The sequence below is a fragment of the Nuphar pumila genome, chromosome 5 (assembly GCF_984573655.1).
Source record: "Nuphar pumila chromosome 5, dmNupPumi1.hap1.1, whole genome shotgun sequence".
NCBI classification, from domain to species: Eukaryota; Viridiplantae; Streptophyta; class Magnoliopsida; order Nymphaeales; family Nymphaeaceae; genus Nuphar; species Nuphar pumila.
The window spans coordinates 15,919,059-15,945,660 of NC_143253.1; the positions used below are offsets into that span (position 1 = coordinate 15,919,059).

Sequence of the window (26,602 nt, forward strand, 5' to 3'; positions counted from 1 at the left end):
AAAACAACAACAACAACAAAAAAAAGAATAGAATCAGATGTTATAATGAGGAAAAAGAAAAAAAGAAAAAAAAGAAGAAAGAAGAAAAAAAAACATAAGGTAAATCGTTGAGTGAGATGTTGGATGATGAATCCTGGTGCATGAATGATGCTAACAGACGCTACAACATAGATGCAAATGAACACAAACCTGAATCTGGGGGTACAAGTGAGGATGTAGGGAGATAATGCAGGATTAGATGGATTGAATGATGCTATGACCAGTGTAGATAATATTATACAAAATAAGGTAAAGTGGAAAGGCTTTGACGCACTGAATTCCAGGAATTTCTCTATAACAACATATCTCTACAACAAACTTTACCGTGAATTTGAATTAATTCACAGTGAAGCCAATACGATCCAACGTGATATGGTATACAATCAAAATATGATACTGTTACGATGAAATCAAACTATAAGATCATATAAAATAAAAGATGGAAATGGAACTTATAATAATAAAAAAAAGAACAGGAACAAAAGACGACAATGAAACTCCCATCAATTTGTCAATTGATCCCATGGCAGGGGATGCACTTAAACCAAGGTGAAAGGGAAAAATCAAAATACAAAAGCAGAAAAGGGAAAATCCATGTAACATGAGAGATCACAAATGTTGTAGATGGGCTAACTCAAATTGACTGAAGTGAATCTCAAACGAGTATATGCAAAAAATCCGAACATAACACATGCCGATGAGGCTAATCCAAACATAGATGCACCAAATGGAATGAAGGACATGGACGAAAATGCGTTGATACAGTTATTCTTAGAACGATTGAGATAATCCATAATGCTAGAAAATCAAGCTGTAGAAGCCAGCCAAACATCACAACGAAAATAGGAAATCGGGTCGTGATTCAGATAAGCTACCAAGAATCGTCAGATCTCATAGCGTGGGCCAAAGCAAATCGCGAAATCAACGACAGAAATAAAACAGAAACTAAAAGAAATGTTGGAATTAGGAAACTCCATTCGCTGTCTGCAAAGATGTGAGTCGATCCTGCTATATGCAAGTCGACCCTACCTCTAACGCATTGTAATAATAATAATAAAAAAAAAACAAAAACAAAAGTAAGAATAAACGAAAGAAAACTGAAATAAAACACAAAAGGATCATAATGAAACAGAAAAAGGCTTTCCACAGGAATTTCAAGGAGGAAGAAGGCGGTTGCTTACCTCTTAGCCGTAAGGAATGACCGACCTCCCTGGATGGCCCCAAGCTTCTGTTAATTAATTAGAGGAAACCGAAAAGAGGAGGGGGTAAAGGGTGATGAGAAAGAGGGGATAAAGGGAAAATAAGAGAAAAGAGAAACAAGAACAGATCGTGAAATGGTGGAGTGAAACACGGTGGTCGATTGAGAGGAAGGTGGAGGGGTGAAGACGATCCTTTGATCGACTCTTGTGATCATTTATATAAGAAGAGGAGGAAGAATCGAGAAGGAAAAAGATCAGATGGAGGTTGGAGATGGATGGGAGAGGAAGAGCCTCTGCGGTTTTTGCAACGGAAGGCCGTTACTGGCTTTTCACAAGGGGTCCTCGGGTTTTCCAAATTTTTCAATAAAAGGCTCTTTTCAAAAGTTTTCTCAAAAGGGGTTTTAACTAAAAAGAGGTTTTAAGAACTGTCTTTTTCCGACTTTTTGAGAGAAAAAATCCTAAAAGCATAAGGAAAACATGAGAATTTTTAAAGGACGAGGTATTTGAAGTACTTTTGCAAAACTTTTATTTTGAGATATAAGTTTTTTCAAAATGAGGTTTTTGAGAAAAGAACTTTAGAGATGGCTCTGGGTCCTGAAAATTTTGATAAAACATTAGAATTCAGATCTCGAATTGAGATCAGACCTTGTATTAAAAAAAAAAACTCTGAGAAAATACAAAGAAATTAATTTTTTTATTTTTTTTTGAAAAATAAGAGATTCAGTTTCAGAATTGAATCTGGATATCCGATTTGGATCAGAAACTGGGTCAAAAATGAAAATTGAGTCTAGATTCCAATGAATCCAAGAAATGAATGAAAATTTTGATTTAAAATTGGTCCGATTATTCAAAGGAAGGGACCTAGGGGCAATAAGGGAATTTTTGGATTTTTGAAAAATTTGGGGTGTTCACACCAATCTGTCAGATGGCAGGATCTAATAGACGACAAAACTTGTCGAGACTATAACCACTACAAGAAAAATGCGAATTATTGATAGATGCAATCCATCGCTAATCCGTTTAGCGATGGATTGGCGACAGCTTAGCGACGAATAACATCCGTTGCATAATCCTGGTCGCTAAATAACGACAGAACTGATCTGTCGCTAATATGTTGCTAATTAGCGATGGATTAGGGATGGATATAATCCATCCCTAATCTGTCGCTAAACAAGCATGAATTTGGTTTTGCGACATAATGTAATTCGTCGCTAATCCATCACCGTTTTAGCGACGAATTAGTGATGGATTATATTCCATCGCAAAACCAAATATTAGTGATGGATAATATCCGTCGCTAATCCATCACAAAATCTAAAAAAAAAAAAAAATTTAAAAAAAATTGTTTGAAATATAAATATCGAGAAAAAATTTCTCGTTACACTGTATAAAAGACAAAGTACACGTATGCCTTAATGAGATGAAACAAGATCGTGGGCCCAATCAATTGCTACATAGGTCCAACCAGATGCAACAAAGTCCAACCTGTTTCAAGATAGTCACAGAGCTTAGGCACTGCAAATTGGCCTTGACCGAGCTCAAGCCCGTTTTCTCCCCCATGCTAAGGGACTCTCTCTCTCTCTCTCTGATCAATGTAAAAGGGCATTAATCTCCAAAGCCATAAGCATAACAACAGATAGAAAGGATACAGTTGGAAAAATTATGGTTTTTAACGAGTGCAAAATGATGTCACTAAACATGGTAAACCCATGAATCATTCTAAAACAAAATAAACCTTTTGATAGTTAAAACATCATTAGTGCACAAATATATGCATTTACAGCTATATGTGCTTTCATTTTCTGGGTAGATGGTATTGAGTGCCACTACCCATCATAAAACATTCATTCAATGGCGATCATGCCGGGATGCCATGTAGACAATTCAGGTTCTACCAATCATTTTGGTTCAAAAGTCAACTAGGTTGTAGTTTATGATGTCAGAAGGACTCAAATGGGACACATCCAAAATGATGATGACTAAAGCAAGATGACATTAGAAAATGAGATATCAAATATGAACGGAAAATAAAGAGTTTGGCATGAGCTATGTAAAACTCACTGATCTGCTTCCTCTACTGGTTAAAGTTTTTTCTTTTACAACACACACATAATCCTGAAACAACTCAAAAAGTATTGCGCTAATTAAGTATTCAAGGTAATCAACCTTGGCATACACTGTATTGCATGCATGCTGACAAGAAGGACCATGGATCAACAATTTACAGTATTCCTGCTAACATCACAAGAGGCACTACACAATACAAGATTTTCACTCTCTCTAGTCTTTTAACAATGCAGAGGATCAAAAGAAACTATTACCTTGGTGGAACACTATGTTGCGAGGATAATCTAATTATACCCCTATCAACTTCGCTTTCATAAAGAATATAACATGAACCACATGAAATGCCACATGTTGGGATTTGAACCATCCAGTTTCTTCTCTGTGTTGCTGTCACATCAATGAGCTTCGATGATACATGCGTTGAAAGAAGCATTCAGAAGACTGGAAATAAAAAATCAGCAGTCTGATGAAAAAGTTACTGTGCTATGTACGCCACCTTTGAGATAACTCTTTAGGTCTATCACATGTAACCCCCAGATGCTGATCTAACACATTTCTGAGTCCATGAAAGTGCACAAGGAGAAAACCTTTAAATTTAAAGAAACGTGTTTGATAGTACTTGGATAAACCCTAAAGCAAACACAAACCAGTGTTCCACTCGACATTAACAGTTTAGGAGATTAAAGTCACAGAATCTGGTTGCAATCTTTCTGTTTTAATTACAGAAACACGTGATTAATGGTCATCTCATGTTCTACAATATGTCATAACAGTTTGGGAGATGGTTTATCTTGAAGAACTGTAGTCCCAAGTCCATTGGAAATATAAGAACCGAAAATTCCATACTGGTATTATCCTCACTGGCACGTGTATATATATATATATATATATATATATATATATAGAGAGAGAGAGAGAGAGAGAGAGAGAGAGAGAGAGGTTTCAAGTGAATTTTTGATCAGTTGTCCATCCAAGCTCCGTCCAAGTTCCAGCGGTTAAATAAAAAAGAATGGCATTGACAACCCCTACACCATGTGGTTCAATTCCTGACATTGGGTTGCACGTTTTGAGAGCTTTTCCCGCCTTAAAATCAGATCTTATACTTGTGATCCCGACCATCCACCGGCTTCGTCACGTCTCTGCTGTTAATTACATGCATTTAAAACTAAAAAGTAATACATCAAATCATTAACTATTGAAGCCGGCAAGTCCATGCAGTAATAGTATCAGCGAGAAGGAAATACAAAAAAAAAAAAAAACAGGCCTTCATTTTTTTGGCTGGGGGTAGGAGGTAACATGGATTGGATTAGATTGAATCGAGCCTCACATCTGAATCGGACACATTATTCTAGGATATAAATCTTAAAATAAGATTAAAATGCATGTTTCCAGGAATACATGATGGGACGGATTCGGTTTCGAGTTCAGGCTGTAGTCTATATCAGGATTCAGATCAAATCTGATCAGTTGTTTGAACTTTTTACGTGTAAACAACTTGTTTGTCACTTGTTTTATTAATTGACTTTGGTATTATTCTTTTACTAAAGTTCAGATTCAGACTCAGCTCTACTACATGAAATCTAGTTAAAATATGGGTATGGAGCTACCATGATCTGGCCCATATCCAACCTATTTGCAGCCCTAGCTGGAGGGTACGCTGGGGAAGGTTACATTGTCGCACCTAAAACTTTAGCCTGATTCCATTCAAGTATGCAATTTGTGTTAATGTCATTAATGTCCGGTTAATCCATTGGCTGACCTCCCTCTTTGATGATGATTGATATCATTTAAATGACAGCCCATAAATAACAATTACTGTCATTACCACCAGCACCATCGCTATAATTATTATCAGGTGCAATGTGATTGCACACTTTTTAGTGTGCAACTGCACCTAATCACCCGCCATTTTTGAGATACAGCCTGTCAGCTGTGGGGCTCAACATCAGATGGTCGATGATCAGGTGCAGCAGCACACCAAAAGTGTGCAATCACATTGCACCTGATCCTCCCTATTAGGATGGGGGTGTTTTCCCTTGGCCTAGCCAAGAAATAAAAAAATAAAAAATAAACTAATACTATAGATTTTCCAGAATAAGGAATCAAATTAGCACCTGGCATCTAAGGTTGGATGCTCAATGTCTGGGATCCATATAAACCTTTTCTTAAGCACACTAAACTATGAAGCTCCATATTATCAGCAATTAAAAATTCGAATACCCACTGACTAATGAGCTACTCTAGGGGACGTGCATATATCAAATATTTGATCAGTCACACTATTTTTTATCAGTAATCTCTTACTGCAAATACCACCAGTCCTAGCTTTCTAGAGTGATTTTTTGCGGGTGAGAGAGAGAAAGGAAGCCATGCATTCTCATTCTGAGGGTGTCGCCATTCTCTCTCTTCTTCTGGTGGCCTTCATTTTCATTGCATATGCAGATCTCTCCATGGCTGTTGCTGGTGAAGCTGATGCTGTGGTCAGTGAAGAGCTCACACAGGGCTTACGGTGGCAAAGTCGATTCCTTCGCAGCAAGAATGAGAAGGGAACAAGGTGTAGTGCAACTAAGAACAATGTGTGCAATGGGCTTTCTCTCTCTCATGGCAAACAGCTCCTCCAATGCTGCAACAGTCGTTGTGCAGACGTGCTTAGTGACAGAAACAACTGCGGAGGCTGTGGCATCAAATGTGACTTTGGTATGATTTGCTGCAGTGGTTTATGCAAAAACATAGCATATGATGTCAATAACTGTGGCAGGTGCGGGAAAAAGTGCAGGAATGGGACCAAGTGTGCTTATGGGACATGTGGGTATGCTTAACTGTTAAGTGATTATTCTAGAGAGAGAATGTAGATCAATGGGGAACAAATCTGGGGTAAAACGAGCACATGTAGGTCTCCCATACTTTTTTCAGACATGATTCTTGAGCAACTTGGCGGATAAATTAGGGTTTCATATGGGTATACATGGGGATAGTAAACATCTTGATCTAATTAATAAGGAAGATGGTGGTTGCTATTGATATGGATTAGACATCTTGTCTATCAATGTTAGATGATGAGGTGATCAGTTTGCTGTATTCTTCAATTAGACATCTTGTCTGCGTTTCAGACATTTGGGCTTTGGTTTTCTTTGATAAGTGCAGTATGAGTTCCTTCTCACGTTTGAAGGTTAGATTTGTTTATTTTCTATCAACCAAATGACTAGGGATATGAAAAATAAATAAATAGAGGTATATGGCGTTCCCTTTTTGTGGTCCTTAATTTGCTCCCTTTTTTCTTTCATTTGTTTTTTTTTTCTTTTATCTTGAATGGATTCATACTCTCTCCAAAAGCTCCAAGATACAACTTGATGGCAACAGCCAACAGGGGCTTCTCATTCTGGCTCAACATAACTTGAGCATCAAGCTGTGCTTAACGGACCCGATGAATTGAGTCGTTGCGTGTCACATATTGACATGGCCTAATTGCTCAATCGATGGCCTCATAAGAATCGACTCCAGATCCAATCTAGATGTAACATGAGGCTTGGTTGAGGACACAGGTGAGTTGCATTGCTCCCAGCTCGTTGACATAGGCGCTTTGAGACTTGAAGCGAGTCTATATATGCTTAGCTTAGCCCCACAAAGCCAGTGTGCTTATATTACATCTTAAACCTGATTTCCGTACAAATCGGATCCACTCATCCCCTGTGTCATCCATATTTTCATACCCTTGAGATTTCGTTGATGCAAGTTGGTCTGATCAAATAGGACTCCACAGATGTGATCTACGTACACCATTCATTTAGTGAAGATCTACATTTAAATTGCCAAAATCCGACTTGTGTACAGGATCCGGGTATGGTGACAAATAAGAAGACCCAACTAAGACTCGGGTTCAGACCCAAAGGTTCAATTAATACATGGACCCGGGTATAGTTTGTGAAATTTTGTACCAGACCCGAATCCGACCTGAGTTCTGATTAAGAGACACAAATTTTCAATGTAAAAATTATCACTTTACCGGGTATGGTCCAGGTCTGGTTCATGTAGTTTTTATTGGGTCCGGGTATGGTTTCTCTTATAGAGATCCGATTAGACCCAGGTCTGGACTCCATACCATACCCGAAAATCTGGTCCAAGTCTGATTCCACCTGGGTCCGAACCAGACCTGACCCGTCACACCCTTATTTGGTATCGTCCATATGTGAGAAATATGCTCAATTAGGGATGTGGTCTCTCTCTCTCTCTCTCTCTCATGGAAGACACGTCCATACGCAGTTTGGTTCCACTCATCCCCTATATGTCAACCTCCATCTTTATACTCCTCTTAAATCTTATGATGCAAGACTTTTGATACAAGAGGCTGGAAGTTTATTTCATCATTTTGTAAAAACAAAAACTTGAACTGGTTCAGATTTTCTTCTTGTCCCTCTTTACAAAATACAAACATAATTTTCTTAGTGAGATAATCCGGGCTCAGCTCATACTTATAGCGAGTTGGCTAGAACATGTCATAGGTTCTAGGGGTGTCAATGGGTTGGGTTTACCGGGACCAAACCCTATAGGGTCCGGGTATGGTTATAAATAATAAGACCCGATTAATACATGGATCCGGGTATAGTTTGTGAAATTTTATACCAGTCCCAGGCCTGACCTGAATTCCGATTAAGACCCATAATTTTTCAATGTAAAACTGATTAAAAAAATATTATTTTACCAGGTATGGTCTGGGTCTGGTTCATGTAGTTCTTATTGGATCCGAGTATGGAACTACTGGATTCTCTCTCAAGAAAAAGGAGCAAAGCTTCCTTGATTGAAACAGCTATACAATAAGATGAACTTGCATATATATATATATATATATATATATATATATATATATATATATATATATATATATATATATATATATATATATATATATATATATATATATATATCTGTGTGTGTGTGTGTGAGAGAGAGAGAGAGAGAGGTCCGGACCCGATACCATACCCAAAAATCGGGCCCAAGTCTGGTTCTACCTGGGTCCGAACTAAACCCGAGCTTGAACCAGGTAAGTTCGGGTCACTTGGCTTGTTTACAAGCCATAGCCACTACCTTCATTAAACTTCATGGATCATTGGACGTGGCATGCTTGACAACTTTGTCAAGTCCTTCATGGCGTTGAGCGGAATGGTTCAAGTAGGCCCGGTAAACAAGCCCAGTGAATCATGAGGCGTTAAAGCTCAGCTATTTTTTGTGGTGGTCGAGCCGAGCTTCTGCTAAATAAGCCAAATTCAAGCTGAATCATTTACAAAAAGAAAAAGGAAAACATTTTTTTCAAGCTAAAAGTTATAGGACTTGAACTTCATACCTATTGAGTGAAGTTCAAGCTGACTCTTTTATAGAAAATATATTGTTTTAAAGCTAGAAACAATAGGATTTGAATTCTAACCCATATTGCTTGCTTTCAAAGCTGGAAATTATTGGATTTGAACCCTAGAACTATTGAGTGAAGCTCAAGCCAACTCCTTTACAGAAAAAAAAAACATTGTTTCGAAGCTAGAAACAGTAGATTAGAATTCCAACACTATTACTTACAAACCAAGTAATTCGACTATTTATTATACACTATATTATGTGATATATAAAATATATCTAGAACATATTTTATTACTACTTGACCAAGCCTGCTCAAGCCAAGCAGAGTTGAGCACCTGTTCTTCATGTTCGGCTTGCTCAAACTTATCTTTATACAAGTTTGAGCGAGGTCGAACCACAAGCAGCGCGTATTGTTTCCCAACCCTAGCTTCAAGACAATAAACTTGGCAAGCTCATGAATCTCTAGCAAAACAAACAGGCCAGGCTTATGCCTCACGGCGATGAGAGGAACCCTATTGTGGTATTGGTAAGGATGGACACCGGCCAGGTGATCAATGGGCTTCCAGGTTACCCAGCCGGACCAGCCCTGAAAGGGACTCAGATCAGGTCAGTGCACAGTGAAACCCAGCCTAGTCCAACCGCAGCTCAGTCTGATACGCACATGACCAGACATGCCTTTGGCACTTGGGAGTTCCAGGCCTATAACCAAGACTGATACTGGCCTGATTTGACCTTGCGCTTCAAACCATGCATGGTTTGGCAAACCCCTAGGCCTAGGATTCGTAGGCTTCACTCAGCATATATGTGAAGACTATGGATTGCTCGGATCGCTGTTTTTAATTAAACATTTTGGATCTGAACAAGATAGGGAGATTGACCAAACTTCGGCCCCGATTCACTCAGAATTTCACCAAGTCAGTCGCCTTCCGAGCTCATTCAAGTGAGCAAAGCAATTCAAGTCCAAGTGCCACATGCGACAAGTTGAAAAGAGCATATCGTTAAGCATTCCTTGGCACATACTGATTCTTAGACGAGCTGAACGACAAGTACTTGAAATGCAAAGTAGAAGACTCAAACGTTACAATTTAATTTCCCAATGTACCAGAATAAAGTCTCAAAGGAGTAACCAATCAAAAATCTTGAATTGTATATATTGAAATACCATTCTGAACAATCTGCATAGGAGCCTCATGACCAACATGAGAAATAACAAATAGTTCAAGCACCTAATAGTAGCCTAAAAGATCTTCACAAAAAAAAAAAGTTTGCCCAGAAGATCAATGAAAAAAAGGCAATTGCCAAGGATTATTGAACTACCTGGGGTTAGATATGCCACCCTCAGACCACTCACAGTATCAGCAACATTCAAACTCATCTTGAGTCCATCTCAAAATCACTTAGTTAACGAGTCCATTTCAATTGAAAATTGAACTACCCATGCCATTTTCGACCACCAGTAGCCCATAGGATCATTCAGTTTCACCACGTTCCAATTAGTCCTGAACTGATTTCTCTGCCAAGAAGAAAAAGAAAATTCATATAAAAGAACATATGCATGCATTTATAAGCATAAACATGATCAAATACAAGTAGGGAGTGCTGCCACATTTAGTTCTCCTAAAACATTTAGGAGGAACCATTTGTTCTTACCGTCAGCACCTTCTAACCATCTTAGAATCTTCATAAATACAGGATGAGCTCAACAGCATACTTGCCTTTCATTGTAGTAGTGATCTCCCGGATCTGCATCATAAACTTGTACGGTTGAGTGCAGCCTTTACAATTAACATAACCAAGTTGGGACATGAACTGGCCCATGTCAGTTTTCAAAGACAGCCATAATCCCTACTGAATCAGCAAACTAAAGAAATAACAATTGGACAATTCAAAATCATATTTCTGACAACCCATGAGCTATGTAATACGGACTCTTCTAACAGGGCACTGCACCCGCATCCCACCCGCACCCAATGCAGGTGCGACACTTAGACACGGATTCCTTTATGTCAGATGAAGTCAACCACACTGAGGTCCATTTATGTTCAAAAGTTTTATCTATATTATATATATAAATACATAAATGCACACATACAAGTAGTGCCCTTTAAAAGGGTCAAGAAGTCTCCTTTAAATAGGCTACAAGAGAGAGACCATTGGAACTCCCAACAGCTCTATGGTCCAAATGACCAAAGAGCCCCTTTACAATATAGAAAAAGACAGGAAAATAAATAAAAAATAAAAAGTACAAAACAGTCCCTATTGGACAAAAACTATTACAATAAATGAAAAGGATGAAAATGCCCATGTAGGGAATTACCTATTACAAAATTGTTTATAATAGTAAATATGTATATATATGAATATATATACTAACATCTCCTTCAAACTTATAGTGAAATTACCGAAAGCTTGTTAAGGATAAAAATAAACCGAGGTGCAAAAAGACCTTTAGTGAAAAAATTTGCAGGCTGGTACTCTGATGTCTCAATAGTTTCTCTCAGATATTTGTCACGTACATAAAGATCATTCATCTCAATGTGTTTGGTTCGCTCATAAAAGGTGTAGTTGATCGCAATTTAGATTGCACTCTTATTATTATAACACATCTTCGAAGGTTTTGAGATGATTACTCTAATATCTCTTAGAAGACTTCTTCGCCACACAAGCTCCATTGTTGTCATAGTCATCGCGCGATATTCACTTCAGTTGAGGACAAAGACACTTTTTGCTGCTTCTTGCATCTCCACGAAATTAGAGAATCTCGTAAGAAAACACAAAAACATGTAGTTGAGATTCTATCATTAGGATTTTCCCTCCTTACAAATAATGAGGGCGTTCATCCCCTTCTCTATACACTAGAGAGAAAATTGATCCCATATCAGAAGATCGTCCTAGCTCTTGTGGACAGCTTCGAAGAATTTCAGCTCAATCACATCAGGAGAGAGCACAATCAAATAGCCAATGGTTTAGCCAGCTTGGGCTCCATTTTATCCTTTAAGGGCAGTGAATCGTGTCGTTCTTTCGAAGTTGGTAGGCATGAGCAACCTCCTTTCATTTCAACCATGCAAGTAAACCAGGTCGATCAGAAAGAGAAACCTTGGTACCAAGATATCAAATATTTCATTAGAAGTGGTGAATTTCCACCAAAAATGCCAAGAAGGGAGCAGCGTGCAATTGAATGCATGTCCACCAGTTATTTCATCCTTGCTGATATTCTTTACCGTCGTGGGTTCAGTTCTGAGTATGCCAGATGCTTAGACAAGGATGAAGCTATGGAAATTATCCAAGAGGCACATGAAGGGATTTGTTGTGGCCATGTTGGCTATCAGACTCTCGTCAAACAGGTCATCGAGGCAGGATATTACTGGAAAACCATGCAACATGACTGCCATCGATTCGTGAAGAAGTGCGTCAAATGTCAAATGCACGCACCTTCCATTCATGCGTCAGCCACATATCTACAATCAGTTGTTTCTCCTTGGCCATTTTCTATGTGGGCTTTCGACATCGTAGGCCCAATTACTCCTTCCGCGTCTAATGGTCACAAGTATTTTCTGGCTGCTACAGAGTATTTTACCAAATGATTTAAAATAAATACAAAATAAAAGGAAAAAATATATACATACATATACACACAATATATATGTATACAATACACATAGATACATATATATATATATATTGTATATATATACATTATATGTATATACAATTTAACAGTACATACTAGTCAAACCATTTATGTTCCATTAGAAACAATCCACCATAGAAGTCGCATAAAACCAAAATACAGATGGGAAAATATTTTTTAGAAACAATAAGCAAGAAAGTCCAAAATTAATAGGTATGGGCAAGAAAATGGTCATTTGCTAATTGAAGAGAGTTTTAAGTATAGGAAACCTTAAAAAAAATGTAAAAGAATGGATCCAAACAAGTGCACAATTTGTGGATTTTGTTAAATCCAAAACTAGGCAAAAGAATTGCAGATCCGAGAAACCATAATAATCTAACAAAATAAATGATGAAGAGTTCAAAAAAAATAAATAAAATAAAATGGTTCAATAAAGATATATCCAAACAAAAAACAAAGCAAGATCCAGAATGCTTAAGTAAAAGAATAAACTCAGAGTATATTAGGAAATCTTTATAATGTAAAATTTAGTTGATATGCAACACACCAGTAATCACATCATACTGCCAACAAAAAAATAAACAAAAGGTCACATTTTAAAAAATTTGCAGAAACAGTGCATCAATTGATTAGACCCTCATCATTACAATTTTAAGCTGTCACAAAGTCCTACAAACATTACTTTAGCACCATATTAGTACTTTTCCATAAGCAATTGAACTGAATAGAGACGGCCATCATAGTCCTACAAACATTACTCTGTCACCATATCAGTACTTGTCTATAAGCAATATATAAATATACACAAATTACCATATTCAGAGCATCACTTGAACAGCTTTGCCACACCATCACTAATGATTCCTTCCCTCACAGCAAATAATAGCATCAAAAGACAAAAAATTCGTCAAAATACCGTCAGCCTCCCTTTACCACTCACAGAAACCATATCCCCAGTCTTTAGTGTTGTTCCACTTTTGGTAACTGGCACCCAGTTAACTCGAACATCCCCATTCCTGAAAGTAAAATGCCAATAAAATATTAGCAGTAGAGAAGGATTCAATTGGAAAAGAGTAACAAACACGTTTATATATATGATAATGAATTACAACAACATGGATTTTTGCCAAAAGATGCTAGTTAGTAACAAGGATTATGAGATCATATTGACAAGCTTTGTACGAGATATCTGAAATCCTGCAGTAGCAATGGCGTCAACTCGCAATGACGCTTCAATAGTTTGAGAGACTTAGTCCTGCAAAGAAGTTTTCATCAGATAGGAAGTTTGCTAGCGCTGTTAAACTGATGAGAATCAAGAAAAATGTAGGGCAGCACAACAAGGCATCCAAATACCTTGGCGGCAGATATTCCAAAGCCAATAGGGGCATCTTTGTGCATGAAACTGAAACATTGCCCACCTAAAAGGGATGGAAAAAAGAAAAAGGAAAAAAAAATCAATCTAAGATACACAAATGATCGCAGTTTGATCAGTTAAACTACAACTTGTCTATTTCAGACAAGAAGAATAAGGAAAGAGTATGTCGCACACCACAGTACATAAGCAACTGCCCAAAGATGTCAAGCTCAGAAATGTTCGAGGAAGCAGCAATTGTATGGAAAATCCTACCTTTTGCAAGGAAGATACCAAAAAATCAGCAAATTCAGGAACAACAAGAGCTTGGGCCCCTTTCTCACCCTATATTTTCAAGATACAGAAGGCATAGAAGATGTTAAATTTACTTATAGAAAGATATACCCTGAAATGACAAATTAAGAAGAATATGTCAACTATAAGGAATTTGCTTAATTCAACAAGAAACCTACCTGCAAGATAATGCCCCCCAGCTTCTCTCTTGTAATACCAGTACCAAGAATAGCACCTAGGAAATCCCCATGAGAACAAGGTTCAAACTCAAAATTCCCTACGATACTGGAAACAGTTGAGAGCATTAAACTAAGTGTGGCAAATGCTATATTAAAAACAGATAAGGATTAGATAACAAGATTTTTGCAAAACATTTCTATATTCTCTTAGTAATAAAGATTCCATATGCATGTTTCGCCATATTCCAAATCAAGTTGATGTATTCCTAAGGTGAACATGGATTTGATACATGAAAACTGAATTCCCCATGATGGAAGAAAACATACAATTCAAGAGAGGCTAATAGGAATTATTCATGTTAAAGGGCAGTTGGTGTAATTTTATATTATTTCATTATTTATTATTATTTCTTACTAATTATGGGTGTTTTAATCGTTTCTTCTATTGTAAAATTATCAACAAAAAAAGGAGACGCACAATCCACATTGAAAATTTTGCGAGCAGCCCTACCAACTTCTCTTCACTTTCTAACTAGTTTCTTCTTCTTCCTCACACAAAGAGGGCATCATCCTAACAGATAATGCAGCAAATCAGGAAAAGAAAATGTTGGAGAGAGAGAGAGGGAGAGTATACCAGCCTCACACCTCACATAAAGGGCAAAACCAGAAACTCTTCCTTCAGAGTGAAGCTTGCCTCAAGTATTATTTTGTCGCACTATGGACTATGGAGAAAATAAGGTAATACAAAACATGGGCATGAAATTGAAGTATTGAGAAGCCTAAGTATATTTTGTAACCTCTAAATCAATTACAGGTACCATAAAAATGAACCAACCTTAGTTAAGCAACAACATCTGGATCTGCTTCAACGTCATCAGTATGTCCAATTGAAAGTCGACAGCATTCAGCCTAGCCAATCAAACAAATAAATATGGATGGCATGAAATGAGTGCATACTAAAATTCAAACAAGAAAGACTGAAAAGGACTACTAAAAAAAACACTAGCTTTAGCTTAATACCCTAACCTCTGGATATCCTCCTTGGGCGATTGCCTTGATATCTGAAACACTCTCCAATGCAGCCACTGCCCCTTTTAATACTGGTGGTGTCAGAAAATCTGTGTGAATGATTTCTCTTCTTGATAATGCCTGCCTTCCCTTCCAAACACAGATAACTAGTCAATCCTGTTACGGGTAGTGTATAGTCTAGCTCGGTTAAAAGATAAATAACAAAAACAAAGAGAGGCAGCCACTGTAATGAAGTATGCGGAAGAATCCAAGAATGCTAATGCATTCACTATGTCCAACACGGACAAACGAAACAAGCATAAGAGAGGAAATCCACCAAGGGATATACGAAGGGCCTTATAACAAGGCTACACACATAAAAAGAATATCCCTTTTATTGGAGAGGAGCTCTCTAAAAGCAATACAAGATACAAGGGGGTTCCCCCTATTTATAAGCAAAGGGAGACCAAAGGGGGCTCCCAATAGAGTCGTTGGGAGCCCCCAACGACTCCATTGTGGGGCCCCTTTGGTATCCCAATAAACATTTTAGAAAATAAAAAAACAAAAAATAAAAAACAGAAAAATAAAAGAAATAAAACAAGTACCCCTATTGGGTACTTGTGAAAAGACCATAATACCCCTATCGGGTATTATGGTGAATATATATATATAGATGTATTATTACATATGTCTTAACAGCCACCACAGAACAAGGAGAAATTTGTTCAACATTTGGGATCAAATAATTTGCTTAATCCTGTGACTCGTGAACATAGGAAAACTGCCAGATGAAAGACCTGATTTGCTAATTGCTTATCATAAACTGACAAATGTACTAGGATGGCACATTCTCATAAGTAAGGCTTGAGAAGCTCAAATATCAGCATATCGTTGAACAAATACCTCTTCAATTTATACACATATTTGGTCAACATGATTTTTCCAACAAAGTCATAACATATGAAAAGAACATAAATAAAAACAGAAAATAAATGAAACCCGTCTAAGCAAAATGGAAAGCTTGCTGATACTATGAACCAATATCTAACACTAACGAAGAACTTAATGAACTAAACACAACTCTTGTGATACCATGAACGGATAAAATTCAGCAACAATTTGCTAAGAACTAATAGCATTAAGATCCGATCAAGGAATCTGGTTTCACTGTATTCAACTCAGACCGCTGACCCGATAGTTTGTCTCGATATCTTGATTAAAAAAAAAAGAATCCTGAGGCCACGTTGAATTAGCCAAGACTTGACTCAGCTGAACTGACTTATACCCACTCAAGCTTTAGCCAATTGCAAGTTTTTAACCATAATGTGTTTAAATATGACAACATCCCAACCAAACACTCAAATTCGCTACGCAAGACTTGGTCAAGATCTGAATGGCTCGACCAAGCACCCAACTCTTCTTCCTGGTCGACCCTGAGACTTCAGAATAGCCAGAGCAGCCCAAATCAAAAGCTTCAAGTACCAAATCAGTTCCAAATCCTTATATCGATAGTAGACACAATAAATAATTAACCAAGAAGTGCAAATGTTGTTTTTCCTCGGCCAATTATTGACATATGCCTCAAAGGAGTAGTATGTAACGAAGTGACAATGTGAATGACACAATTCCAATGGGAAAAATAATAATTTAAAGATTGGCACGCAACATTTATCAACTATTAGAGATATTAATACCATTTCCAGTATTTTCTTTACAGATTCAACCGCGTTCTTGTCTTTGATGCCTTTCAACAAAACATCATCCTCACCCTTTCAAAGCATGCACCACATGACAAAAGCCTGCAAGTCGCAAAGCAAAAGTGAACACCAATTGGATTTAAATAGAAGCAAATGCACAAGATTTTCTTTTTTAAAGATTCAATCTCTTCAGAAGATGGAGAAATAAAAAACACCCAAAATTTGCATCAAAAGAAGAATAGGAATAAGAGACCAAGAAGAGATGTGGAGACAGAGGTAAAGAATCGAAAAATTCGAGAAACCTGAAGCTCGCAGATTAGGGCCGAGGGGTTTGAGAGGAGGGAGGCCGAGGAAGGACGCGGAAAGGAAGGGCATTTTCGGGATTAAAATTCCCGGGAGCGACCTCATCCTCTGTACGGACGCCCCAACGGCACCCGCCATTCCGTTGGATTTTGCCTTGCTGCCGAAGGGGAAGCTCCGCTTGCCTCGTTCTCGTTTACTCTCTCTCTCTCACACACACACACAAAAGATGTAAAATTTACCAAATTCAATTTGACCATATAAAACAAATGGAACTGGAATTTGGTTTTATTATTGGAACCTATTAAAACTAGAAAAGTATATACCGTACTTGAAAACCTAAGCAGGCCCTGTCTCCCTACTTTTGGACCACACACGACCCATTTTGGCAGTTCAATGTGCATTCAGATTTGGTTAGACTTGCAATGAAAACTAAAAATCAAGTTAAGGTATTAGGGCACGTTTGGAAGCGAGAAAGGCATGGGAAAAGTAATGCAGAATAAAAAATTAGTACGGATTTTTTAACCCTCCTAAGCAAAAGAGACCTTTTGGTTGAGAGAGTTTTTCTAAAAAAAAATACACTTTTTGATAGAAAATATTCCTCTATGCGGGGGGAGGGACGGTTGGGGGTGGAGGAATGTTTTCTACGGGTTGGGGGTGGAGGAATGTTTTCTACTCCAGAAATTTTTTATTTTTATACTCCCCACCACCCACCATCTCACCATCACCACCACCCTCCTCCTCCTCTCTCTCACATTTTCCCACTCTGATGTTTTCATGCTACATAATCAAGTGAAAAACTTTCTTTTGAAAAACTTCTCATATCAAAAATTCTCATAGGCAAAACTTTTTTTTCCTATGGGAGTTTTTCTCTCTTTCAATCGTACCCTTCATAATTTACATGAATTATTATCTAATTTTATTTTTTAGATTATTCAAAAATATCATGAAAAGTTGCAACTCACCTTTGGAAGTGAGAAAATAACAGAAAAAGTGAAAGTAGAAAAGAAAAAAGTACATCTTTTCCATTCGTTTCAAACGAGAGAAAAGTTTTTCTAAGTGCATGTTTGGAAGCAAGAAAAACTCTTATAAGAAAAGAAAGTTTTGCCTATGAGAAGTTTTGATATGAGAAGTTTTTCAAAAGAAAAGTTTTCACTTATTTGTGTAGCATTAGAAAATGAGGCTGCAAATGAAAGAGAAAAATCTCTACTTGTTTGTTTGTGCATGGAAACATTTTCTCATGCTACACAAAAATACTGGTTATTCGACAGTCGTGTCTCAGTAAGAACAACTGAACAAACTAAAATGCACATCGAATGATAGTTTATGCATGGGACAACACTTATTTAGTTTAGATGAAATTTTAGAAACATTACATGGAAATTGTTCTTAATATTAAAACCCCATCTCTTTAATATGGAAATTTATATGCCTCATCATATTCATATTGAATCCATGTCCATGTGGTTGAAGAAGGGCACATCATCACATTTTGACTCTTCAATTCCGAGTGCTAAATGTCAAAATGCCGCCACACAGACACGGTAAGCAAATCCACGTACAAAGCTTTGTGTTTTACAACACCCCAACCAACCTCATCAATCTTCTTCCTTCTTCTTTCCTTCCCCCTTCTCCTTTGCTTCTTCCTTCCCAATCCTATAGAAGGCCCTTCTCTGAAATTCTAGGCCTCATTCTTATATTTTTCTTCTCCAAGAATCCATCGAACTTTCTTCCATCCTCCTCACCCTCTCTCTGATGGCCAATTATGGTGGATACTCATCTCAAAACTATGGTCCATCAGGGTAGGCGCCACCAGCCATTCAGGGTAGGTATGGTCAGGTTTACTCACTCCTATGGACAAGCTTACCCATCTGCTCCTCTTGTGCGCTATGGTAGTGGGTATTTCCCTCCGGGGACGTCTCCGGAGATAGTAAGGTGCTTCCAGATGGTGGACAAGGATTTCAGCGGCTTCATCGATGAGAAGGAGTTGCAGGCAACGCTCTCCTCCAGCTACCACCCTTTCAGCAACTGAACCATACGCCTCCTCATATTTCTCTTCAACACCATACGCCTCATATGTGTTTTGATAAGAGAGGTCAAAAAATGAAAGAGGGAAGAGCGAGTGAAATGAACGCCCTTTAAACTTAGAAATTTGTGCTGTTTTTTTTCTTTTTAAAGATTTAATATAGGAGAAAAAGACTTATTAAAAGGTTTGTTTTTAAAACACAGCAGAAGACAATCTATTTTAAATTTCCTTTTTAAAACCTGAATAAAAGAAGGGAAATACCTTATAATAATTAGGATCTTATTGCAGCAGCTAAATCCAAAATCATTTCATTCATATAAATCCAAATTTCATACAAAATTTTTATGAACTAAAAGTACCATTTACAAAATCAATCCACATAGGATAATTTCAAAATACAAGGGTCTCAAAACCTAAAACAGACCCAAAGTGCACAATAACGGTCCCAAGAATAGAAGAGTCCAAGTCCAGCTCCAGCTCCAGTGGTGTTTGAAGTCTCCCTCCATCCTTTGCCATCGACGCCGCCAACCTGTGGGTACCTGAAAAAGTCAAACTGTAGGGGGTGAGACCAACCATCGTGTCACCAAAAACTCGACCGCCCCATCTCACAATAGCAAATGAATAGGTCACAACCTAACTGGACTTCAACCAAGTCTGTGGCTCAACATGAGTCCCAACACCCAACTCTCAGTGGAATCTGACTCAGTTTCACCTCTATCCAAGAGTGAGAACAACACACATGCATATCCTGAATGCAATAACAAATATTTATGTCTTTCTTATTAAGCTTTTCTCTTTTGTTGAACATAAAGTACTTAAAATTACTTGCTCATATTTAGGCACTATTGTCGGGGGTACTACTATACGCTCATCGGTTAGCATGAAAAAAATTTCAAACACTTTTATCTTCTTGTTTTATTAACCCCATGCATACGGATCCACCCACACCAAAAAATATGAAATCCTTCATCAAGGCATTCTTTTTCTTAGAAAAGACGTAGTGCACTCCTCACAGTGCACGTAACTGGATCTCCTCTATAAGGGGTTTTCGCTCTCCAAGTTCTCACGGTTGGAGACTAGTCCACCCTCAGTGACCAAGATAGGTTCCAAGAACCATCATTTTGAGAAGCATTTTGACGACAACTCAGTTGCTTCGAGTGTATCTGTCGATAACTCAACATGTCTCGAATTGTCATTGAGAGCATAACCGACTATAACTCAGTCTTTATTATATCATTGCTAAGAGCGTAACCGATGACAACTCAGTCTTTACTATATCATTGTTGAGGGTGTAACAGACGACAACTCAGTTTTTACTATATCATTGATGAGAGCATGAGCGACGATAATTCAGTCTTTACTATATCATTGTTGAGAGCATAACCGATGACAACACAATCTTTACTATATCGTTGTTGAGAGTGTAATAGACGATAACTCAAATCTTCTGCACCATCACTAAGAGTGTATTCATTGACAACTCACTATTTCCCATACCGTTGCAGAGAGCATAACTGATGACAACTCGTTTGCTAAGAGCATATTCGTTGATAACTCAACATTCTACGAGGTTGGTGCTAACTCGTTTAACGAGTTGAGTCCAAAATAAGTTATCCCAACCCTTGGGGCATAACCTGCAAATATAGATTTCTAAAACCCTTATCAGAAGTACATATTTTCAAAACTTTTATCAATATAAACCCGATTCTAAAATCTTATAGAAATGCACAAACCATTTCCAAACTCATGGTTTTAACCCACGTTTTTAATGCAAAAAGGAAATGATTTATCAACCATCTTCAGCATATGCTTAAACTATACCTCTGTTTCTCTAACCATAGCATTTTAAATCAAATGTTGGATGAAACAAAAGCTTTCATTCAAAGCATTTAGCGAAAAACAATCAAGGAATACATTTTATATCCTAGAGTTGACACTTCTGGAGCCAGGAATCGACTCTTGTCCAACAAAAGTCGATTCCTAGCTCACAAGGTCACTTGACTCAGTAAGAGTCGACCTTTGGGCTGCAAGGGTCGACCCTCATGAGTCAACGATTCAAAACAACAAGCCCAACAAGAGTCAACTCCCAGAAACTGGGGTCGACCATTGTGGGTTTCTCAGCAATACAAATCAAAGAGCAGGGGTCGACCCTCATGAAGCAAAGGTCGACCCTCGAGCTCCTCTTTAAATCAAACATAACAATAGGGCCAACCATCAAGAGCAGGGGTTGACTCACCTGATACAGGCTCCTATTTGGTTGCCCGAGAGTCGACTCTTCAAAATCGAGAGTCGACCCTCAGGTTTTCCTTCAACATTCTGTTAAACAAACAGGAGTCAACTCTTAGAATATAGGGGTCGACTCCTGTTCAGTTCTGTTTTCAACAGAAATGCAAGAAAAACACACAGGGGTCGATTCTTCCCCAGCAAGGGTCGTCTCCTCTGTTTCCAAAACTCAAAAATCGCTTATAAACTGTCTTTTTTTTGACAGATTTGTCGGCCAAAAACTCATGTCAACCCTAGAAATGAGCAATAAAAAAATCTAGCATGAAAACTACATGTGAAAATTGCAAATTTATCATCGTGTGCAGGAACCCACCCCGGTTCTTCCTTTCTGAACTTGTATACTTCTCAAGTTCAGCAAAAACAACTCCCTTACGGAGTTCTCTTTCCAACACACATTTACATGAGGACAACAACAACATTTTCGAGCATCTAAAACAAATAGCATGCTATCAGATTTCATGCAAACTCAGACACACACACACACAGATTACATGGTTCGTGCCTATGCATGTCACTTTCGCAAAAAGAGAGATAGAGTCCCCTACCTTGGCCCATTCCTTTCTCAGAACTCCTCCACGTACTCCACCAAAATAGCAATATCCTCACCTTGCAACTACCTTCCAGCTGCAGGCTAAAAGAAGGTGAGGATGGTGCAGCATGACGGCACCTATGACGAGGATGGGCAGAGGAAAGAGGAGCACACTCATGGCTCTAAGGGGATAGAAAATAAAGGGGGAGAAGAGGGAGTGAGGTAGGTTTGGTTGAGGGTGAGAGGGCTTTCGTACGAGAGGGAAGGATGGACAAAAACCAGAAAAAGAAATGGGAGGTGAATGGATGTTTTTAAAGCATCCTAAGTAGGTTGGGTTGGATCCAACCAAAAACCCTACCCAAAGCAAGCAAGTTGGGCCCTATTTAGCCTCCTGTTAGGCTGACTAGGTCCCAACCTAGCTAGCCCAACCAACCCTCAAGAAGCTCAGCCAAGTGACTGAGTCCAGCTGACTCAACTTTGCTAGGATTGGCAAGACTGGGAGGTAGCCCATTCACCAAAAAGTTGCATGTACCCTTGCATACATATTAAATTCCCAATGGGTCCCTCAAGCCCATTTAAGACCTTGGTCAAACCCAAAAATAACCAACATGCCATCGATCAAACATACCAATGCCAATCATAGCCCCCATGTAGTTGACTGGGATGTTCAACACAGAGTTGAACAACTATGTCCTTCGAGGCAGAAATGCTCTCAAAACAATTTTAAAATTCTGAAAATGTTTTGAAACTTGTCAGGCTCGCTCCGAACTCCATATAACTTTGGTTTTGATGAAACGAAGACCGATCTACTCAAAATTTTGTTGCAAACACAACCACATGCTCTAAAATTGTGAATAATGCATCAAAATTTCTATTATCTATATAATCCAAAATTGAGAAAAATACCAAAAAATATCAAATATTATAATCTACCCCATTGAAAAAATTATCCTCGAAATTCACACTAACTACAAAGGGTATTGGCCATGTGTTTTGACTCTTGGCTCCCAAGTGCATTCTTCAATGTCATGGAACCGCCATCCCACTCTGACCAAGGGGATCACCTACGATGTCTTGGAGACTCAAGTCGTCTGTATCAACGGTAGCTGCATAAACTCGACTTGTGGTCCTCTTTTGTTGTGGGGCTGGCTGATGCTAATGTTGATGCTGAGTTGGCTTATACTAAATCTGTGGTGGTATTGGTTGCTGCTGCAAAGGCTGAGGCATAGCCAACCTTGCAGAAAAAATCTGATATAGTGGTCCATCTGACCACATTGCAAATACACCCCAGTCTCATGAGGACAAGGCTGACCCTTGTGATCTCTATAATACTTCTGACATCTCCCAATAGATTGTCTCTATTGTTGCGGCTATTGGAGGTATGTGGTTGGCCTTTAGTTCTTCCAAGAATGCTTCTTGAAGGATATCTGTGAATTCGTCTTCGATTGTGATGTCGATGGTGGTAGATCTCCTCTGGTCTAGCTCTTCTTAGAGGACCTACAATCCTCATCAAGAATGTTTGCCGCTTCAATTGCCTCTAGCAGTGTCTAAAGTCGTTCCCAAAGGACTCTGTTGTGAAGCCCGTCATAAAGTCCTCGGTTGAAATTCAGCGTTCGAGCCTTCTCTGTTGAAAAGGCATTCAGGCAGTACCTTTCTAGGTGCTGAAACCTACTTAAATACTCCATCAACATAAAACTACCCTGCTTCAGCTCAAAAAAATTTTGAGCCTTCTTATCTCTCGCGAACTCAAGAAAATACACATCCAGAAAGGTTGGTCGAGACTCCTCCCATGGAATCTTGGCAACTCTAGCAAAATAGATCACCTTAGCGGTCCTCCACCACTTCACGACATCTTCAATCAACCGATAAGACCCAAACAAGGTCAACTTATCATCCAACTCACTGAGAACCTTGAATATGTTCTTAATCTCTTGGATCCAACTCTTAGTCTTTTTTGGGTCCTATTTTTCTGTAAAGGAAAGAGGATCCAAATCCATAATCCACGTGTATATAACACCCTACGCTGCGTGTGATTGTGCCTGAGTTTGTACCATCTGGGTGGTCACCGTGAGAGCTTCCAACACGAAGCTCTTTTGGCTTCTTCAGTCACCTGGATATCTCAACATCTAAAGATGATGAAACACACTCCAATCACTACGAGGATATCAAGCTATATATGACTGGCACATAACAAACAAACGATTCAACCAAGCAATTATTATCAAGGAATCCCTACATAGACCCATTACCCACTCTAACAGGGTCAGGCCATCGGCAAGATGCTGAACTCAGAGTTTTGGATTAAATCTTGGACTATTCTGAAAACTCCATTCTGATACCAGCTGAAACGAACACACTTTATTCTTAGAGATTTATGCTATTTTTTTTTTAAGATTTAACACAACGGAAATAGACTTATTAAAAGGTTTCTTTTTAAAAACACAGCAGAAGACAATCTATTCTAAATTTTCTTTTTGAAACCTGAATGAAAAAAAGTAAATACCTTATAACTAGGATCTCATTGGCACAATGAAATCCAAAACAATTCCATTCATATAAATCCAAATTCCATAGAAAATTTTGGTGAGCTAAAAGTACCATACAAAATCAATCCACATGATACAAAAGTGATAGTTTCAAAATACAAGGGTCTCAAAACCTGAAACAGACCCAAAGGGCACAACAACGGTCCCAAGAATAGAAGAGTCCAAGTCTATCTCCAGTGGTGTTCGAAGTCCCTCTGCATCCTTTTCCACTGACGCCACCAACCTATGGGTACTTGAAAAAGTAAAACTGTAGGGAGGTGAGACGAACCATCGTCTCACCGAAAACTCGACCATCCATCTCGCAATAGCAAATGGACAGGTCACAACCTAACCAAACTCCAACCAAATTTGTGGCTTAACACAAGTCCCAAGACCCGACTCTTTGTGGCTCGGTTCCACCTCTATCCTAAAGGGAGAACAACACACACATGCATATCTTGAATGCAATAACAAATATCTATGTATTTCTTATTAAGTTTTTTTCTTTTGTTGAAAATAAAGTACCTACAATTATTTGTTTCCACCGAGACACTATTGCTTGGGCTACTGCCATAGGCTCACCGGTTAACATGGAGAAAATTCAAACACTTGTATCTTTCTCTTTTATTAACCTCACGCATATGGATCTACCCACACCAAAAAATACAAAATCCTTCATCAAGGCATTCTTTTTCTTAGAAAAGACATAGTGTACTCTTGTCAGCGTACGCAACTGGATCTCCTCCATAAGGGGTCCATGCTCCCCAAGTTCTCGCGGTTGGGGACTGGTCCACCCTCAGTGACCAAGATGGGTTTCAAGAACCATCATTTTGAGAAGCATTTCAAGGACAACTTGGTCACTAAGAGCATATCTATCGACAACTCATCATGTCCCAAATCATTGTTGAGCGCATAACCAACGACAACTTATTCTTTATTATATCATTGCTGAGAGCATAACCGATGATAACTCAGTCTTTACTATATTGTTGTAACCGACGATAACTCAATCTTTACTATATTGTTGCTGAGAGCATAACCAATGATAACTTAGTTTTTACTATATCGTTGATGAGAGTGTGACCGATGAAAACTTGCATCCGGCCTCCCAGATCTCCGGTGACGGTCCACCACCCCAACACAGCCCAACGGGTGAAGGGAACTCAGAAAATGGGGGAAAGGGGGAAATTTCAAACCCCTTTTTAGTGATGCTCAGACCAGATACATCGTGCCATCCGGCGATGGCAGTCATTGCTCATGGGAGCCCTAATGCCTCCAGTGACTCCCCAGCGGCGCCGGCAAAGCCGTCAGCGACCGACAACCTCCCCTTTCGAGATGTCGCCCCACGGCGATCAGCCCAATTCCCCGGTGATGGCAGACTGCTCTGCAGCCCCACGGCTGAACAAAAAATAGAGAAAAAGAGGGGCTTTTAATCCCCGGATTCCATGTATCGCCAGATGAACACCGACAATCCGGCAACACCCCCCCAGCGACATTTGCGGTGACGCTCCAGGTGACAACCTCGGCGACATCCTAGCGAAGGTAAACCTCTTGCAACCCGAGGATGCAGGTAAAACCCTCAATCGTCTGTTTTTTTTTTAATGAGGGTCGCCGGGGTTGCAACCACCACCGACGTACGACTGCCAAAAAAAGGCAATCGCCCCATGACGACTGTCACCGTCGATCAGTGACCAACATCGCCCTACAATGATGGGCGGTCACCTCAAGATGGCACTGTCGCTGGTGAAGGTTGTTGCCCCATGGCAACAGTCTGTCGAGAAATGTTGTCGCCCCATAGAGACAATTATCAGAGTTCAGGTGACCGTATTACTGAATACAGATGAACCATGTCGCCCCATGACGATAGGCTTAATCTGTTACAGTCGCCCCACAACGACGATCACTTTCAATCTACGACTTACCTCACCCCACGGTGATAGTCGCTGCAAACGTCAACAGACCCACACACACCCACGCACAACAGTATGCATGGAAGTGGGCCCATAACCCAATGTTGGTGTTTCCTGCATCAACATACACAGAAAGTGTACCTGAAGATGCCTTAGAGTGCGAGTGTGGGTGTTCGGCGTTCTCCTCATCTGGTCGACGCCCACGATGAGCCCAGGCC

The 26,602-nt window shown here is 39.0% G+C and overlaps 1 pseudogene across 1 annotated transcript; it reads right to left on the reverse strand.

Annotated features, from left to right (window-relative positions):
* Positions 1-9,774: 9,774 nt before the first annotated feature.
* Positions 9,775-17,252, reverse strand: LOC149836922 (uncharacterized; annotated as a pseudogene). Its single transcript, XR_016432229.1, has 11 exons — positions 17,114-17,252; positions 16,900-16,913; positions 15,133-15,264; positions 14,942-15,015; positions 14,107-14,212; positions 13,910-13,978; positions 13,636-13,700; positions 13,465-13,537; positions 13,096-13,298; positions 10,302-10,394; positions 9,775-10,164 (listed from the first exon to the last, which is right to left on the reverse strand). The product of XR_016432229.1 is annotated as an uncharacterized LOC149836922 (transcript).
* Between the last annotated feature and the right edge of the window lie 9,350 nt (positions 17,253-26,602).